This window comes from Perognathus longimembris, chromosome 16 (assembly GCF_023159225.1).
Source record: "Perognathus longimembris pacificus isolate PPM17 chromosome 16, ASM2315922v1, whole genome shotgun sequence".
Classification (NCBI taxonomy): domain Eukaryota; kingdom Metazoa; phylum Chordata; class Mammalia; order Rodentia; family Heteromyidae; genus Perognathus; species Perognathus longimembris.
The window spans coordinates 48,078,433-48,096,673 of record NC_063176.1 but is presented as its reverse complement, the minus strand read 5'-3'; the positions used below and the strand labels follow the sequence as shown (position 1 = coordinate 48,096,673).

The 18,241-nt window shown below is 36.8% G+C and overlaps 1 protein-coding gene and 1 long non-coding RNA gene across 4 annotated transcripts in view; both read right to left on the bottom strand.

Annotated features, from left to right (window-relative positions):
- Nucleotides 1–18,241, bottom strand: part of Kcnip4 (potassium voltage-gated channel interacting protein 4) — an 857,080-nt gene that overhangs the window by 759,757 nt on the left and 79,082 nt on the right. The gene's annotated exons all lie outside the window — the stretch shown is intronic.
- On the bottom strand, nt 6,658–10,272 carry LOC125364864. Its single transcript, XR_007213580.1, has 3 exons — nt 10,189–10,272; nt 9,726–9,968; nt 6,658–6,668 (listed from the first exon to the last, which is right to left on the bottom strand). It is a non-coding gene; the product is annotated as an uncharacterized LOC125364864 (long non-coding RNA).

Here is an 18,241-nt window from a genome sequence, read left to right as displayed (position 1 = left end):
TTAAAGCAAAAGAAGAGGAACATAAAAATGGTGTTTTATTGAGGAAAATGATTTATTGAAAGACTTGAGTATCTTGCAGTATGGAAGAAAGAATTAATGCAATATATAAATATTTTTCGAATGAACTGATGCTTTAAAAAAATCAAAAATTTCAGAAGCGTCAGAAATGAAGTGAAGTGAGGAAATAGCAGAAAATCAAGTGTCAAATCTTACAGGGAAAACCAACAAACTCTGCTGAGGATTCACAACCAGAAGTTGGATCTCATATGAATTCAAGGTCTAAATATACAGTAGTGTGCGCAAAAAGTGGCAGCTCAAAGGCTAATTTAAAGTGCTGCAGGTGTGATGGTACTTTCTAGTGGCTGAAATAACAAATGAAAGCTTCCTTTTAAGAAAAACTGTTTCCTCAAAGAACGATCATTTATGAAATTTTAAGTAAATTGAGCAGCTGCATGTGATAAACAAGGAAAAAAAGCATCGTTATTGAGAGAAGAAAAAAATAAATTGTAGATTCAGACCTATAAATATATCATCTGCTAGAGTCATTTCCACAAGATTCCAAGTTCATTTATTGCTACTAAGAAAAGTTATTTGTTTAATTAAAAGTACATATTATGGGCAACAAAAAACTTTTTTAAGGGGTAATTTTTTTTAAATTTACTTGGTAATCAAATCCTCTAATAATTGAGACATGGCCATAGGTAAATCCAGGTAAATATTTCTAATTTAAGGTAGAATTTTAAACAATTTATAATTAAAATTATTTAGCAATGAAATGAGCAAACAAATTAGACACCGAATTTTAGTATCAATGAAATTGGAGACAGATTCAAAGAATTCATCCTAATTAAAGCACAGTGTGAAAAAGACAATAATAGTATTTTTAAAGAAAACTTTAAGATATGCTGAACTCGGGGCTGGGGATATGGCCTAGTGGCAAGAGTGCCTGCCTCAAATACATGAGGCCCTGGGTTTGATTCCCCAGCACCACATATACAGAAAATGGCCAGAAGTGGCGCTGTGGCTCAAGTGGCAGAGTGCTAGCCTTGAGCAAAAAAGAAGCCAGGGACAGTGCTCAGGCCCTGAGTCCAAGCCCCAGGACTGGCTAAAAAAAAAAAAGATATGCTGAACTAATATCAGTTGCTCTGTAACATCATCACTTAACTTTCAGATAAAGATTAGAGAAAAAGGAGGAATAACCACCAAAGAGAAAACAATAAGATTTCCCTAAACTTTTAAAAGACATGAGTTCTAATCTCTCCAAAAATATAAATGTAAAATACATAAATAAAAAGAATTTCATTTTAATGTATATGATAATAAAGAAATAGGATTTCAGCACATAACATACTTTTATTTCTAATAGTATTTCCATTATCATTAAGTAGTTGTATAAAAAGTTACCATGCAACAAAGCAGTTTATGAATACAATACTCCTAGATGTAAGAGCTTAAAGTAGCAAATCAAAAAAAAAGGAAAAAAGAAAGACCACTATAAATTAAAACTGATTTCTAAATAGTAGTAGAGATAGCAAGAAATCATGTTTCCAATTGCTGAAGAGAAAAATGTATTTCAAAGAAGAATAGAATAGATCATTATACACCAAGGAAGGACAGTACTTATTTTATATCTCAGTCATTTTTACTATCCAATAACTTTTTTAAAGATGGTAGGTCTCACTAGCCATGTAGCAAATTAAATTTAACTATAAAATGCAACTGTATTACTAATTACCTCAAAACATAATATTGTCCAACACTGACCGCAGATGAGCTTACAACTCAATCTGAGCTTTCAATAATTATTGGGGTGACTGAATGATAGACAAAAAAAATTAGCACCACAGTTTTTATGTTTCCATACCCTATAACCCAGCAAGTCTGTCTTTCTTTAAAGAAAAATAGTACATATATTAGGGGGTATGGATATATATATGATCTTTATGGTTTGTAATAAAAGACCAGAGCAGATAACTATTCACCAAAAATTGAATGTCTAGATCAAATGAAGTATACTTATTCCATTTAATACAGTGAAAATGAATGAAACAGTTTCAATATGCATTGACCTAAGAATGTAATATTTAGCAAAAAAAAAGTACTCACAAGAAAATTCTCAACCATGCACAACCTTATATATTTCAACTATAAGCAAAACAGCACTTAGGTGATAAAATCGAGAAAAAGCAAGCCAAGAGTAACATAGTACAAGGAGGTGATCTTTGTGGGCTGATTAGCTTATGAAATTGGTGAGGGCCACACAGAAGACCCATAAATTACTTCAACTATTTTACTTCTTTAGCTGGTTATTGGGTTCATGGTCTTTTGGTAATAGTTGAGTTGTACTTCACTTATGCCCTATCTATTTTATTACTTTGTTTTAAATTACAAAGAGAGATAGACACAGACACTACTATACTTCTGGGTAATATGTTCTTTCTTCCTTAGACACCTGGAGAAACTCAATTATGGAATATCAACAGCTTTTCCCTGAAAGTAGAAAGAGAGAAAAAAAAATAGATAATTGCCCTTCTTGCTATCTGTAACTGGGATGCTACATAGACCACTGGGGAAACCCAGGTATTCAACAATGCCAACAAGTGTCCTGTTTTGCCAAGCTTTTCATCTGAAAATGGCAATCACCCAGCGTTCAGTTTATTCTACGCCAGTGAGCATATTTGAAGAAGGAAAAACGCTGAAAGAAATGTATGAAATATACCTGTGGGTCAATGGGATATTAACTTGGTTTTGATTATCACAATGTTTGAAACTACTGCATGTTACCTCTCAATCTAAAAAAAAAAAAAAACAAAAAACTGGTCCCTGAAGGTAAGAGAAAATGATACAGGAAGGACAGTCCTTAAAGCAAAGGAGTAGCTTCCCAACAGACTCCAGAAAATGTCTCCTGCTTTCATTTAGTGCCTGTGCCCTGAATCCACAATTCCAGTGAGAAGGACAAGAACACACTGATGTCCTTGACCTAGGAGCTGGATGGATTTCATATGGAAGCTGAAGAAGCTGAAAGATGTCCAGATGAAAAGGTAGAAAATTTGAAAGATATCCGCAAACCCTGACAACTGTATTCTTTGGGGAATTTTCATCCTCATATTTCACAGGCTTATATAAATAATAATATTATGTCCTCAGAAGTTATCCAAAAGTGAATTTCCATCCAAAATTTTAATTCATTTAAATTTGGATGAACCAAAGTTGGGAAAAAAGTTGAAAAATTAGAGTTTTGGACACAGAATAAACCCAAAGTCATTATACAACATTGTCAAAGAAATGACTTTTCTTAGAAAGTCCATCAATACATATCTTTAGTTCTTTGGGACTGCATTGAGCCAATTATCTTCAGGGACATTTTCCCCCAGTGCCTGTCATCTTGTAAAATTACATTAAATTTTGTTAAAAGCCCACTCCATAAATAATGAATTATGACAAAAATAATTTATCACTCACTTAAAAGCCATAAAATATTAAACATCAAATTTGAGGACAAAAATGTGATTTCTAACCCTAGCGCCTTTTATATCAGATAATAAGGCCTAAATCTTTTGCTTATACTTTAGAAAGGAAAATATTCCACTAGATTACTTTCTTTTAGGCTCCAAAAGGAAAAAAGAAGAGGAAACATCCTTTATCCTAAAACTACCTGGAGTAGCAGTAACTAAGAAGAATTTATGGCTGTATCACAAGGAGAAGTCAGGAGATTTGTGTGGTTTTTGTTTTGCCAGTCCTGGGGTTTGAATTTGGCTTTGGGGCTGTCCATGAGCCTCTTTGTCCCCAAGGCTACTACTGTTCTGCCACTTGAGCCACCATCCCACTTCTGCTTGTTTCTGAGTAGTAAGGAAATGGAAAGGCCTGGGGGAAAACGTATTATGTGAAGCAAGCCAGATCCAAGGAAATATGGGGTGCATGGTTTCCCTCATTTCTAATAACTAGAATATGTCTATGATATTCTTAGCAGAAGATCACAATAACCCCTTCATTAGGTGCATACGGCCATATATAATGAAGCATATAAAAATGAACTCCAAGAATTGGAAACAGAGGTTTTTATTACATAGTTTGCAGTTATTATTATTTTTTTATTTTTCTTTACCCTTTGCTTTATATATGTTTATCTGATCCATGGAAGAGAAAGGGAATCAGAGAAACAGGGGGACAAAGGATGAATGAATTCCACAATGATATTCACTAGACACTATGTTGGAAATGAACTTTACAACTTGGGGGGAGGAGGATAATGGGGAAGGGAAAGTGGGAGAAAATGAGGGAGGTAACAGTGTTCAAAAAATATCTCACAGACTTTCCTACCTGAGCTGGCACTGAAATTCAACCCTCAAATCTCAGCCCGGTGAGTTGCTGGAATTACAGGCATAAGCCACCAGCTCTGGTTTTTGCCTTGAAAACGTCCATATTTGTACTACAAAAACAGAGTTAGAGCCCTTCCTGGACCACTGGAACAATAGTAATAGGATATAGCCTCAGGGAGAACCCTTTAATCTCCACCAAGAATAGTGAAATCCCATCTTTCATGAAGTTCATCTACCTGTTCTAGTTACAACTGGTTATCATCATTTTGTAACTACAAGTATGCCATGCTATGATCTCTCAACTGGTTTATGATTCCTATTGGACTATCTCTCAAACTTAAGATAGTGGTAACCTCTGTACTGACTTTCCACCATTTCCCTTTGGCTAGTTCAAAATACTTCAGTTCAAAAAGAAAGAAAAATCTCTACATTTTCTCAGTGGACCACAAAAGTGTCTACTTACATTAAACTTGATTAACCAAAACAATAAACATTACTTTGAATATCTCATGTCCTTATTTGTTTGTAATAGAGTTGCTTCATATGTTGTTACCAATTAGTACGCCTCACTTACATAGTTCATTAATTTAAAATATAGTAATCAATCTAAAACCTTTTTAAAGGATCCAACTGTGTTCCTTAAAAATATCCTTTGAGGGCTGGGGATATAGCCTAGTGGCAAGAGTGCCTGCCTCGTATACACGAGGCCCTAGGTTCGATTCCCCAGCACCACATATACAGAAAACGGCCAGAAGTGGCGCTGTGGCTCAAGTGGCAGAGTGCTAGCCTTGAGCGGGAAGAAGCCAGGGACAGTGCTCAGGCCCTGAGTCCAAGGCCCAGGACTGGCCAAAAAAAAAAAAAAAAAATATATATATCCTTTGAAAGCCAACATATGGCTAATGAATTTCATGAAGACAAAATGATAAGGTGCTTTGTTTCTTCAACACTTCTATTCTGTAAGTCATTATTTTAATGTCTTTAGTATTACCCAACATAAAGAAGAGGTTAACTACTCCAGCATTTAATTTCCCATGGGAAAAATAATTGTATGCAACGAACAAAAAACTAAACTTTTAATAAATAATCATATTTGCTTGGAATTTACAAGCTATTATTTAAACTTAGCAATCATACATTTATTTGTTAAAAGTTAATATGATACAACTTTAAGTTGGGATCATGAAATTCTGAAGTTAAATGTTTGTTAATCACTCCAAAGAATTTTTCAAAAATGCCTATTTAAAATGAAATAAGGATACTGGGTCTAACTGGTGCCATCTTGCCTTCTTGGTGGATGAAAGTTAAGTTCCACCCTCAGCCCATGGACATGCCTGAATTCTAGAGGTCGGGGCAGGGACCTGAAGCATAGGTTCCTGGACCTGCCAAACTGTCTGGTGCACCAGTGACAGTCTTTGCTCTGGAGCTCCCTGTGACCCTGGCCCCTGACCTGACCATCTCAGCCACCATTGCACCATGCCTAGTGTCTCTTGACTCTCCTGGGGTTACCCTATGGCACCCCTCTTTAGCTCTCCATTATAGTTGATCTGCTTTATTGAGATTGTTTTTCTGCTCTTTCTTTATTCTGCTACCCTTGTGGCTGTTTCTTAGCAGTATTAACTATTTTGAGGTTGCAAGTTGTTTTTTGTTTTTTTTATAATTGCGTAGGTGTCCACTTGTAGTCACTGGCTTTCTAATAAATACTTCCAGTTCAACATCTCAAAATATGGCTCCTCTATACCCCGTAATCAAATTCCCATACATATTGTAATGTATGTGAGGTGGTATACATCATCTTCCTTGAGAAAGAGAATAACAATGCTTTGCATATAATACATATTGTTTTGTTTTAAGAAGCAATGATGAGCACAGAAGCAAGTTTGACCTGGGTAGAGACAGGACACAGAGCTAGTTTATGATCACTATATAACTAAGATGCCACGACTCCATCTCAAGTAAGTGTAAAATATACCATCTTGTCCTTCATCCTCCACACTCAAGAAATTCAGGGCAGTGCAGTTTCCTGATGAAGAACTTGTTTATCATTAACACCTGATGGATCTTGGGGAAACTATCTCCAGCACCACTCTTCCTTATTCCTCACTCTTTCCCCATTCTAAACTACCAGGGACCTGGCGTCATCAGCACAGCAGACACAGTGAGTGTGCATGCAGACTGGTTTGGAGGAGATAGAACATGGCAAGCAGAGGGAACTATTCTAAATAGATTACATGCAACTGCCGAAACCTCGCCAATCACTTATAGCATGAAAAGTTTCATTCTGGCAAAAGCTCTCCAGAAAGTCTAGACATTAACCATGACAAAGGGACTCCACGGCCCCTGCTACTTGCTCTTCTATCCAATATAGATAACTCTGCACAGACTGCTCTCTGAATATCCAGATGCCTTTCATTTTATGTACAGCACAATTCATTATCTTCATGCTGTGCCTTTGTCCTACTAAACACACATTTTGAAGAGGAAGGGGCTGGTATTGCAGGAAACTGAGAGGGGTTGAGACATTGTATGTCGAACCCTTGGGGCTCAATATGTTGCACCTCTATGATTTCCTCTGACCAACTTTAATTGTTCTAATAATAGCATCCGATCTTTCTTTGGAAAGCAATCCTATTTCATAGGGTAAAGTACTGATATGAAACCATTTTTCTTTCCCAGCCAACCATTAAGCAAGGCTTTGAAATATGGACTTGCCTTTTCACAAGAATTTTAATATTAGGAAGAATGAAACAAAGACCTATAGCCACCAGGACTTATTCCCCCGATGACATCCTGAAGTATTTTATAAGTTCATTATGCCTCTGTTTTCACCAAGGCTCTGGGTCACTTCAGAATCAAGTCTCAGAATTCTCTTCAACACTGTGAGCGACCCTGTTAGATCAGTGAAATTACTTAATTGCTATGTCATGCACCAATAGCTTCTACTGTTGACCAAATGGAACTAATTGGTATCCCAGAGATATTTTCCTCATCGTGACCCATCTGTTCTGCAATTAATTGTTACTACTTGGTAAGTGAAAAACCAAATCATGATACACTGGCTTATTTGTGTCATTCAAAAATTTGTTTCCTAAAATTTATTTCTGAGAAACAAGATTATTTTGCTACAGAATCTGTCCTTGAAAATGTTTTTGAAGAAAATATGTCCTTGCTTAAAAGTTTATCATGGTCATGACTTAAGGCATCAACCCATTCAAAAGGCTTCTTCAGGATGTGTTACTTCAAATTCAGCTGGCCAAAAGGAATGCGTTCTTATCATTCCTCACACCTGGTCAACTGTTCTCCTTTTAAACACTTGTTTGAAGGAAAGCTATTAGTTTATTTAATGAACCCATTACATTTTTATAGAAGTTAATCGCGAAGTCATCTTTTATGTTGATTGAGGATGCGGTATTTTCCTACCTTATTCCAGCTCCCATGTGGCCTGTTGCAATCACATCACTCAGAAAGTTCTGCCTATAGGTCTCTTTTCTCCATGTACGATCACTCCCATCTACTGTGCTTCAAAGATTTCAGTAGAACTATTTAATTTCATGGAACATATCCCTTGGCTTCTGAAAATATCCCATGCATATGACTGAACCATGGTACCACCCTCTCCTCTACGGATGCAGGAACACAAAGAAGAATTTAAACAATCAGGCCTGGTTAGGTTTCCCCATCTTATTAATGATACATTATAGACTTTTCTGCAGTTCTGTTTCTCCACAGCACTCCAGCTGTTCATCAAACCTAGCAAAAATATTTACAGATTTACTTGGTAGTTTTTGTTTGAGGGGGATGTCTTCTTCCCTGATGAAGGCTCTTATGTCAAGTAAAATTTAAATAAATAATGCATTTTTTCTTGTTAATCCATCTTTTGTTTCAAGTGCCTCAGTTTATAGATTGAAATGGGAAAACAATTTCTCATCCACTACAACTAATAAATGACAGAACCAGGAATTGATCCACCAAATTTCATATTCTTCACTGAAAAGTAGAATCCCCCAATCTGCATCCTATTCTCAACATCATTGTAGACATACTAAGAAATTTGGAGGACTTTAATTATCTCTAAGAAACTCTCTTGTCAGATTATCCTCCAAATAGTACTGTCTCTAATGTTACTGGTAGCTTAACTTAACTCTTTATATATTACTTGCAGTTTCAGTTGACTGACTGCCAATGAATTGTACATACAAAATAGATGTGTTTTTTAATACCTAATGACTGAAATCCCGATAACTTCTCTATATTCTTCTCAAAATGAAATCTGCATATTTCTGAACTTAAATTGCTTATTTTCAAGTAAGACTACTTTAGAAGTTCCTTGACAGAATGGTCAAAATGTGTTATTATGAGAACATTTGATTAAAATATTCATTGTGCCAGTAGACAGTCATTTATAATTGAAGCAAGCCTCAAGTTTTCTGTACTTACTCATTTATTTGGCCTTGAAAATAACATAGTCTTTCGTAACCACCTAAGAGTAAAGATAGAAGGATATAGCAATATTTTATGTATAAGGCAGTCAGATTTCATCCTCCTTTCCTGTTTGGAATAATTCAAAATTAGAAGTGAAAAAAATCACCTCTCAGAGGGAGCACTGACAAATCTGGCCAGGATCAGAAAGACACAGAGGTTCAGCATTCATCCTTGGAGAAACAACGTCTTTACTGGCTGAAAAAGCCAACTCTAGGTATGTCAAATATCAACAGAGAACAGTGAAAAGGTTAAAAATAACAGAACAAGCTGGAAATGAGAGATCAGACTAGAGCAAAAGTCCCTGGTGACATGAGCAGCAGGGACACTTTTAATCATGTCATGAGAGCAGCAAAATACAGATCAACTCGACACAACTAAGAAATGCTGGGTAGAGAAGGAAGGTGACAATTGTATCTTGGCAAATGGAAATGATCACGGAACTGAGAAAGTAGTCACAAACCCCTTAGTAGTCTCCTAGTGTCTGCTTCTATTTTAATTAGAGCTTTGATGACTAGGTACAAACAACCCATAATACAGCACCGTACCTGTACATATTTAGAATACATGTGCATAGGATAGAAGGACATTAATTTAATCTACTTCCAACATTTGCTGATTGTCTATCCTATGCTTCTCACCTGAAAACCACAAGGAACAGTCAGATAATGTAAGATTTCTCTTCATAGAAGCTTGCAATGTAGCTATCCATTCATTTCACTCATCTGCATTTAAGTATTTCTTTATTGAAGGCATAGAGAAGCAAAGATGAATACATCAAGGGTCAATCGGAGGAACAGTACTTCATAGCAATATGAAGCATAGGCCACTACAATGGAAGATAGCAAAGCATGTTTGCTGAGAACACAAAGAAGAAAGGGACTGACAGATTAATTATTCTCCAGCCTGACAATAGATATGAATGTTGACATGTTGCTATATTCTTTGTACATTGACATATAGAATGAAAGACTAGAATATACAAATCTAGAGCTGTTTGGTAATTGCAAGTAGACAAACTTCCCAAGCATGACTTTGTGACATTAAAGTTGTTGGCAATACAATTTCTGGGTCTTGAGTATTCTTTTCTTTGTCATCAAGTATCCATACTATTCTAGACGCAATTTCAGTAATACAGGACAATGATCCCTGGCTAGTTAAAAAATCCTTTACCTGGGGCTGGGAATATGGCCTAGTGGCAAGAGTGCTTGCCTCCTACACATGAAGCTCTCCGTTCGATTCCCCAGCACCACATATATGTAAAATGGCCAGAAGGGGCGTTGTGGCTCAGGTGGCAGAGTGCTAGCTTTGAGTAAAAAGAAGCCAGGGACAGTGCTCAGGCCCTGAGTCCAAGGCCCAGGACTGGCCAAAAAAAAAAAAAAAAATCGTTTACCTTACTTGTTCTCCATATGTATGGTTGGAAGGAAAACACCCCCAAATCGTTGCATTTCTGAAATTAATCTAGACTAAGAAAATATTATTCCAAATGTTTTCCTTCTTCATTGTTTTGAAATGACAGATTCCAGTAGCACACAGTATTTAAAATTATTTCTATTGTTAAGTGAGACCTGTCAATGTTACCATGAAATCATACCACGTAAGATGGGGCAGGTGCAATGTCACCCACAGTATACATGGTGGATTGGTTGGAAGGCCACCTACTAAACCCAAATCTGTGCATATGAAACTGTCACATAAAATGGAAGTATTTGACTATAACTCACATACAGCATTTAGAATTTCTCAGACATAAGTGCAATACTTACATATACCTGACACAAGCTTCCCATATATCTTAAATCATATCTTATTATGCATAATAACCATAACAAATGGTTGATAAACAGCTGTTATATTGTACTGCTTAGGAAATAAAATCAAGAACCAGTCTGCAAATTCAGTACTTATGCAATTATATTTTAATATTTGCATTCTATGTTTGATTGACTTTTCAGGTACAGACTCTGAAGAAACAATTGGCCAAATGTATAAATTTTAACGCATAAAGTAAATCTAAAACAATAGTGACTATGTGTGGGAGGGGGAGCATATGTTGTTTGTGTTGGTACTGGGGCTTGAATTAAGGGGCTGGTTGATATCCCTGAGATACTTTTGCTCAAAGCTGGCACACTACCACTCGAGCTACAGCTCCACTTCTTGCTTTCTGGTATTTAATTGCAGATAAGAGTCTCATGAAGTTCCTTCCTGGTTGGCTTTAAACCACAATCCTTAGATCTCAGCCTTTGGTGTAACTAGGATTACAGGTGTGAGCCATCAGTTACCAGCTTGAACACTCATCTTCTCATTGCAACTCTATCACTAGAAACCAAACAGCTGAAACCCTGGGCTTTCATTGCTTAAAAAAAGAAAGACTGAAATCTCTACTTAACCTTTACTATCTAAGACTTCAGCAAAGGTCAAATAAAATATCTCCAATGGGAGTACATATTAAATATGATGATAAAAAGGAGCAATAGTATTTCTAATAATTAAACTCCTCACAGTTTCACAAAGCTTGTCTTGTCTTCAGAATAGAAATGACTTCTTGCTGAGTCCCCCATTTCTTTCCTGCACCTAAAATAGCTGTCACTTGACTCTGTGTCACCCTATCACAAGCATGTCTCCCCTTCTCTTCTTTGACACTGCCACTCATTTACTTTCTTTGCTATTAGTTTTTCTCATCTCTTTTTTTACCCTCTCTGTGGTTTTCTTCTTTTTTCTCTGGTCAATTTGATTCTTTTACATTGGTCATTATCCCTCTAATGGCATGGAATCTCATCTTTCTTTTTTTTAGTCAGTGTATAGTAAATGCTCAGGTCTTCACTCCAGACATTGGACTTTTCCTCACCCATTCAGAAACACAGTGCAATGGAGACTTCTGCCTGGGCTTCACTTCTAGGTTAGCACCTTCTGAAGTTAAGTCGTGGGGTATCTCACTCCAGATACAAAGGTTGAACTTCTCAGTGTCAGTAGCCTCTCTCAGGTTTGTTGATGAATGAATATAATCTGCTTCTTGAAAAACAAAGCTCTTAGCCTACACAGAAAGCCCAGGGAATCACTTGTTTCTACTTGTCTGGCCTGCTCTGCAAACTGAAGAACAGTAGCAGCCATTTTGATTTCTAGTTCTTCTTCAAATACTTCCGAGGTGTGACTTAAGTGTTAGAAGTTAAAACAAAAAAGTATGTGACAAGCAGATACTATTGTCACTTTTTTAAAAATTATATGAAACTTGCACCCTACTGAGCACAGTCCAAAATATCTTTCCAGAAAATATTAGTATAACCCTGAATACGTAATCATTTGTGACTGGGAAAGAAGTTTTAGTATGGCAACAAGTAGTTCAGGAAGCTAAGAACAGAACATCTGAGCATTCTAAACATGAGAGGGACCTAAGAAGGTAATGTTATGAAAACAGTTACTTTTTAGAGCATATACAATCGCATGTTATTTAACAATTTGGACACATTCTGATAAGTGTGTTATTAGACAGTTTCCCTGGATGTGTCCATCAGGGTCAATTATGCAAATGAAGGCAGCTATGTCACTGGGTAATCTTCAGGATCATCATCATCATGTATGTGGCTTATGATGGAAGGTAATACTGTTATGGAGCATACACCTGGAGGGTGTGCCTTCTTCTAAGAACAGGGGAATTACAACAGTTGGTTGTCCTTGATTTTGTATTGTACCTTATATCTATGCACAGGTTTTTATCTTTGGAAGTATACATATACCTCCAAAGATTTAAAAAAAAATATCATGGGGTTGGGGAGAGATGGAGGAGATCAATGGAAGGGGTAACATTGATCAGGTTCATTGCACTCATAAATTGACATGTTAAATGGAAATTCCTTTGTAAAACTACTTACAGATAATTTATTTACAGTAAAAACAAAGAAGGAAAGTGTGTTTTATGCAATCAATTAGTGACTTTCCAGGTCAAGCCTATGTCAAATAGTATTAGGAAAGCAAACGAGTCCATCTATACATAGTTCTACAAATATTAAACATGTATTTGCAACTATAGTGCTTCTGGCATGACTTTTGACATTCAAAGTCTTATATGATGGTGGAGGCCATGATGAATTTAATTGAGAATTTAAGTGAGGTATGATAAGTGCTTCAGTAAAGATATTATGAAAAAGAGAATAGCCCAGTATTTTCTACAATGGATACTTCTTTCAGCATCAGAAAGATGCTGATGATAACTAAAAAAAATCCCCAGCTAATAGCTATGGAACCCTTCACATAAACATACTCTGAAACATTTCACTTTCATTGAGTCATTTGAACTTCCAAGGAGAAGCAAGTATAGAGTAACGATTAAGATGTTGGGCCTGACAGTAATCCTGTCTATATTCAAATCCAAATGGCACTGAATGTTCAAAATGGCAAATAGAATTATATATTAAAAGGGAGCACACACAAATTTATTTACTATCTCTCAAATATACATAAAATTCAGGGCATTCATCACTAGCCTTTTGTGTCTATTTTTCAGGGTAAATTGGCCAAATGAAGACTACTCTGTGATCCATCTGGTTGTATTTGAGAATTGCAAACAGCCATGCTTTTGCTTCGAATTGGAAAAGTTGGTGTTTTGCTGGATAGATGGAAACCCCTAAATAGGGGGATTTCCTTGTGCGGAAGTTCACTAAAAACACTGATATGTGTATCTTAAGAAGATAATTTTTCCTAAGGATGTCAGCATAAAAATATACAGGTTTATAAAACAATAAGTTCATAAAACAATAATTATAACATCTTTCCATCATACATACATACATACATACATACTTACATACTGTGAGGACTGAGTACTTTTGAGTGTACCAACAATTTTTTTCCAAGTTCTAAATTCCAGCAATTGTGTAAAACCATTTCTACTTTATATATCCCTTCCTGGGCTATGAATCCTGGAACCCAGCCCCTTATGATATCTAGTCCCTCAAGGACTCAAGTATCTCCGGTGAGAAGCCTGAAAAATTTAGGCTTCAATCTTTTGTTGTTTTCTTCTCAAGTATCTGGTAGTTGTGACTTCTCATGTAAGATATAGGGATTCTGTGTCCATGCTTGATTCCATTGCAGGTTTTTTCAATAGTTTTGCATGCTACTCAAAAAGAAATGTATCCAATGCCTAAAGTATGAAACTGTAACCTCTCTGTACATCAGTTTGATAATAAAAATTTGAAAAAAAAATGTTTCTAAGTTAAATCTCCCTTCCTTAGTGTAAAAGAATATAGGGTCTCCAAAAGATTTTTGTCTTTCTTAACAAAAAGAGAGAGAAAGAAAATGAAGAAAAGAAGGAAGAGAGGGAGGGAGGGAGGGAGGAAGGGAGGAAGGACGGAAGGAAGGAAGGACGGAAGGAAGGAAGGAAGGAAGGAAGGAAGGAAGGAAGGAAGGAAGGAAGGAAGGAAGGAAGGAAGGAAGGAAAGAAAAATACCATTCAGCTTGTGGTTCTTCACTTGAATACAGAGTACATAAGAGGTAGGAACATACAAAATGCTTAAAACAGAGTCTTGAGCATAGTAAGATTTCATAACTATGTTAATTTTTAGAGATGCAATATTCTGTCTGTAGTGATGCTGCTTTATGTTCAGATAAAGTAACTGTCATTTTATGGGCTGGGAATATGGCCTAGTGGCAAGAGTGCTTGCCTCGTATACATGAGGCCTTGGGTTCAATTCCCCAGCACCACATATACAGAAAATGGCCAGAAGTGTCACTGTGGCTCAAGTGGCAGAGTGCTAGCCTTGAGCAAAAAGAAGCCAGGGACAGTGTTCAGGCCCTGAGTCCAAGCCCAGGACTGCCCCCCCCCCCAAAAAAAAATTTATTTTTTCATGGTTTCATTCAATAAATATTCACATGTATTATCACTAAGCAAGGATATGGAGACAAGGAAGATGCACAAATTTAAACTGCAAAATACAGAAGGTCCATGCCTTCTGGGAAATGACCTTCTACTAAGAAATAAAAATATAAAATAGGATGCGGAAAAAGCATTCGGCAAAATCCAGCACCCATTTATGCTAAAAGCCCTGGAAAAACTGGGATTCCAGGGAACCTTCTTGAATATAATCAAGGCAGGTTCTGACAAACCAACAGCAAGCGTAACTCTAAATGGTGAAAAATTAAAGCCATTCCCCTTAAAATCAGGAACAAGGCAGGGATGTCCACTTTCTCCTCTGCTCTTCAACATAGTACTAGAATTCCTAGCCAGAGCAATTAGGCAAGAAGAAAATATAAAGGGGATCCAAATAGGAAAAGATGAAGTTAAACTTTTTCTCTTCGCAGATAACATGATCCTATACCTAAAGAATCCCATAGACTCTACCCCCAAGCTACTAGACCTGATCCAAAACTTTGGCAAAGTTGCAGGATATAAAATAAACCCTCAAAAATCAATGGCCTTTCTCTATGCTAATGATCCAAAGACTGAGGTGGAAATCAGGAAAGCAACTCTTTTTGCAATAGCCCCCAAAAACATAAAATACCTAGGAATAACCTTAACCAAAGAAGTGAAAGACCTCTTTGATGAGAAGTTTAAAAGCTTGAAAAATGAAATTACGTAAGAACTAAGGAAATGGAAAAACCTCCCATGCTCCTGGATTGGGAGGATTAATATAATCATAATGGCAATATTGCCAAAGACTATATACAAATTCAGTGCAATACCCATTAATATCCCAACCCCATTTTTTTTTTTTTTTTTTTTGCCAGTCCTGGGCCTTGGACTCAGGGCCTGAGCACTGTCCCTGGCTTCTTCCCGCTCAAGGCTAGCACTCTGCCACTTGAGCCACAGTGCCGCTTCTGGCCGTTTTCTGTATATGTGGTGCTGGGGAATCGAACCTAGGGCCTCGTGTATCTGAGGCAGGCACTCTTGCCACTAGGCTATATCCCCAGCCCCCCAACCCCATTTTTTAATGAAGTAGAGGAAGCAATCCAGAAATTCATATGGAACAATAAAAGACCTAGAATAGCAAAAACAATCCTAAGCAGAAAGAACAGTGCTGGAGGAATTACAATACCCAACTTCAAGCTGTATTATAAAGCTATAGTAATAACAACAGCCTGGTACTGGCACCGGAACAGACCTGAAGACCAATGGAACAGAATTGAAGACCCAGAAATGAACCCACAGAACTATGCCTACTTAATCTTTGATAAAGGAGCTAAAACAATAGTTTGGAAGAAAGATAGCCTCTTTAACAAATGGTGCTGGCAAAGCTGGTTCAACACATGCAACAAACTAAAACTAGATCCTTATATATCACCTTGGACCAAAATCAATTCTAAATGGATTAAAGACCTCGAAATCAAAACAGACACCCTGAAAACAATAAAGGAAGGAGTAGGAGAAACACTTGGGTTCCTTGGCACAGGACAGATCTTCCTTAACAAAGACCCAGAAAGGATACAAATCACAGAAAGGTTGGACAAATGGGACTGCATCAAACTGCAGAGCTTCTGCATGGCAAAGGACATAGCTCGCAAGATAACAGAAAGCCCACAGACTGAGAGAAGATCTTTACTGGCCATTCAACGGACAAAGGCCTCATATCTAAAATATATGCAGAACTAAAAAAATTACCTTCCTTCAAAACAAAACCGCAAAGAACCAATAGCCTCCTCATCAAGTGGGCTAAAGACTTACAAAGAGACTTCTCTGATGAGGAAATGAGAATGGCCAAAAGACATATGAAAAAGTGCTCTACATCACTGGCCATAAAAGAAATGCAAATCAAAACAACATTGAGATTCCATCTCACCCCAGCAAGAATGTCATATATCAAGAAAACTAACAATAACAATTGTTGGAGGGGATGTGGCCAAAAGGTAACCCTACTTCATCGTTGGTGGGAATGTAAACTGGTTCAGCCACTCTGGCAAGCAGTATGGAGATTCCTCAGAAGGCTAAATATAGAACTCCCCTATGACCCAGCAGCCCCACTTTTGGGTATCTATCCAAAAGACCACAAACAAATTCACAGTAAAGCCACCAGCACAACAATGTTCATTGCAGCGCAATTTGTCATAGCTAGAATCTGGAACCAACCCAGATGCCCCTCAGTAGACAAATGGATCAGGAAAATGTGGTACATATACACAATGGAATTTTATGCCTCTATCAGATAGAATGACATTGCCCCATATGTAAGGAAATGGAAGGACTTGGAAAAAATTATACTAAGTGAAGTGAGCCAGACCCAAAGAAACATGGACTCTATGGTCTCCTTTATTGTGAATAATTAGTACAGGTTTAGGCAAGTTACAGCAGAGGATCACAAGAGCCCATTAGCTATACCCTTATGAACACATAAGATGATGCTAAGTGAAATGAACTCCATGTTATGGAAATAATTGTTATATCACAGTTGTAATTCCTTTCAACATACCATGTGTATCTGTAGCATCTATTATAGATGATGTTCTTGTATCACCTTCCTGTGGTTGTACCTACACTATCTCTGTAACATTATCTGAGTATATTGGAAACCATGTATGCTGGTATTAGAACTAGGAAATTGAAAGGGAATACCAAATTTGAGAGACACAGGGTAAAAAAAGAAAAACAACTACAAAAGCAATACTTGCAAAACTGTTTGGTCTAAGTGAATGGAACATCGCATGGGGGGAAAGGGAAAGGGGGTGGGGGGAGGGGGGTATGAGGGATGAGGTAACAAACAGTACAAGTAATGTATTCAATGCCTAATGTATGAAACTATAACCTCTCTGTACATCAGTTTGATAATAAAAACTTGGAAAAAAATCCAAAACCAAAACCAAAAATCAAAACAAAATTCAAGGACAGAATCCAAGCACTGAGTTCAATCCCTAGGACTGACTCTCTCTCTCTCTCTCTCTCTCTCTCTCTCTCTCTCTCTCTCTCTCTCTCTTTCTCTCTCTCTCCTCTCTCTCTTTCTCTCTGTGTGTGTATGTGTGTGTGATGAATTAGAAAGTTGTATACTTTACTAGTGCAAGCAATTCTGTCATTACTGAGCTGTTCCTTTAAATGATATTGAAAAATGGTCTGTAACCTTAAAGAAAATTCATAAAACCTCTCTGATATTTGATTCTCTGAAAGGTAAAGTTTTTGCTCTTTGTTTTAACTTGTGTTGTTTATTGAAATGAATGCACTCTAAAAATGCTTGGCAGATTATGCATAGTTCTCAACATGGTCAAGTTAAAAATTATTGATCAGGTCTCTATATTTCCTTTATTTGTTACAGGGTCTTAATTATGATGCCTTTTTTCCTTTCTTCTATAAATGTAATTTTTGATTTGTGAATACTTCCATAGAAAATCTGATAATTTAATCTAAAATAATGAAAAAAATATAAAATAAACTCATTAGAACTTAGTAGGGTCACTGCAATGGCAAATGTCTAAATGTTTCCAAGTGAGCCCTTGATCTTGTTAAAAAAGCCCAGTGAAGTTCCTTTGGC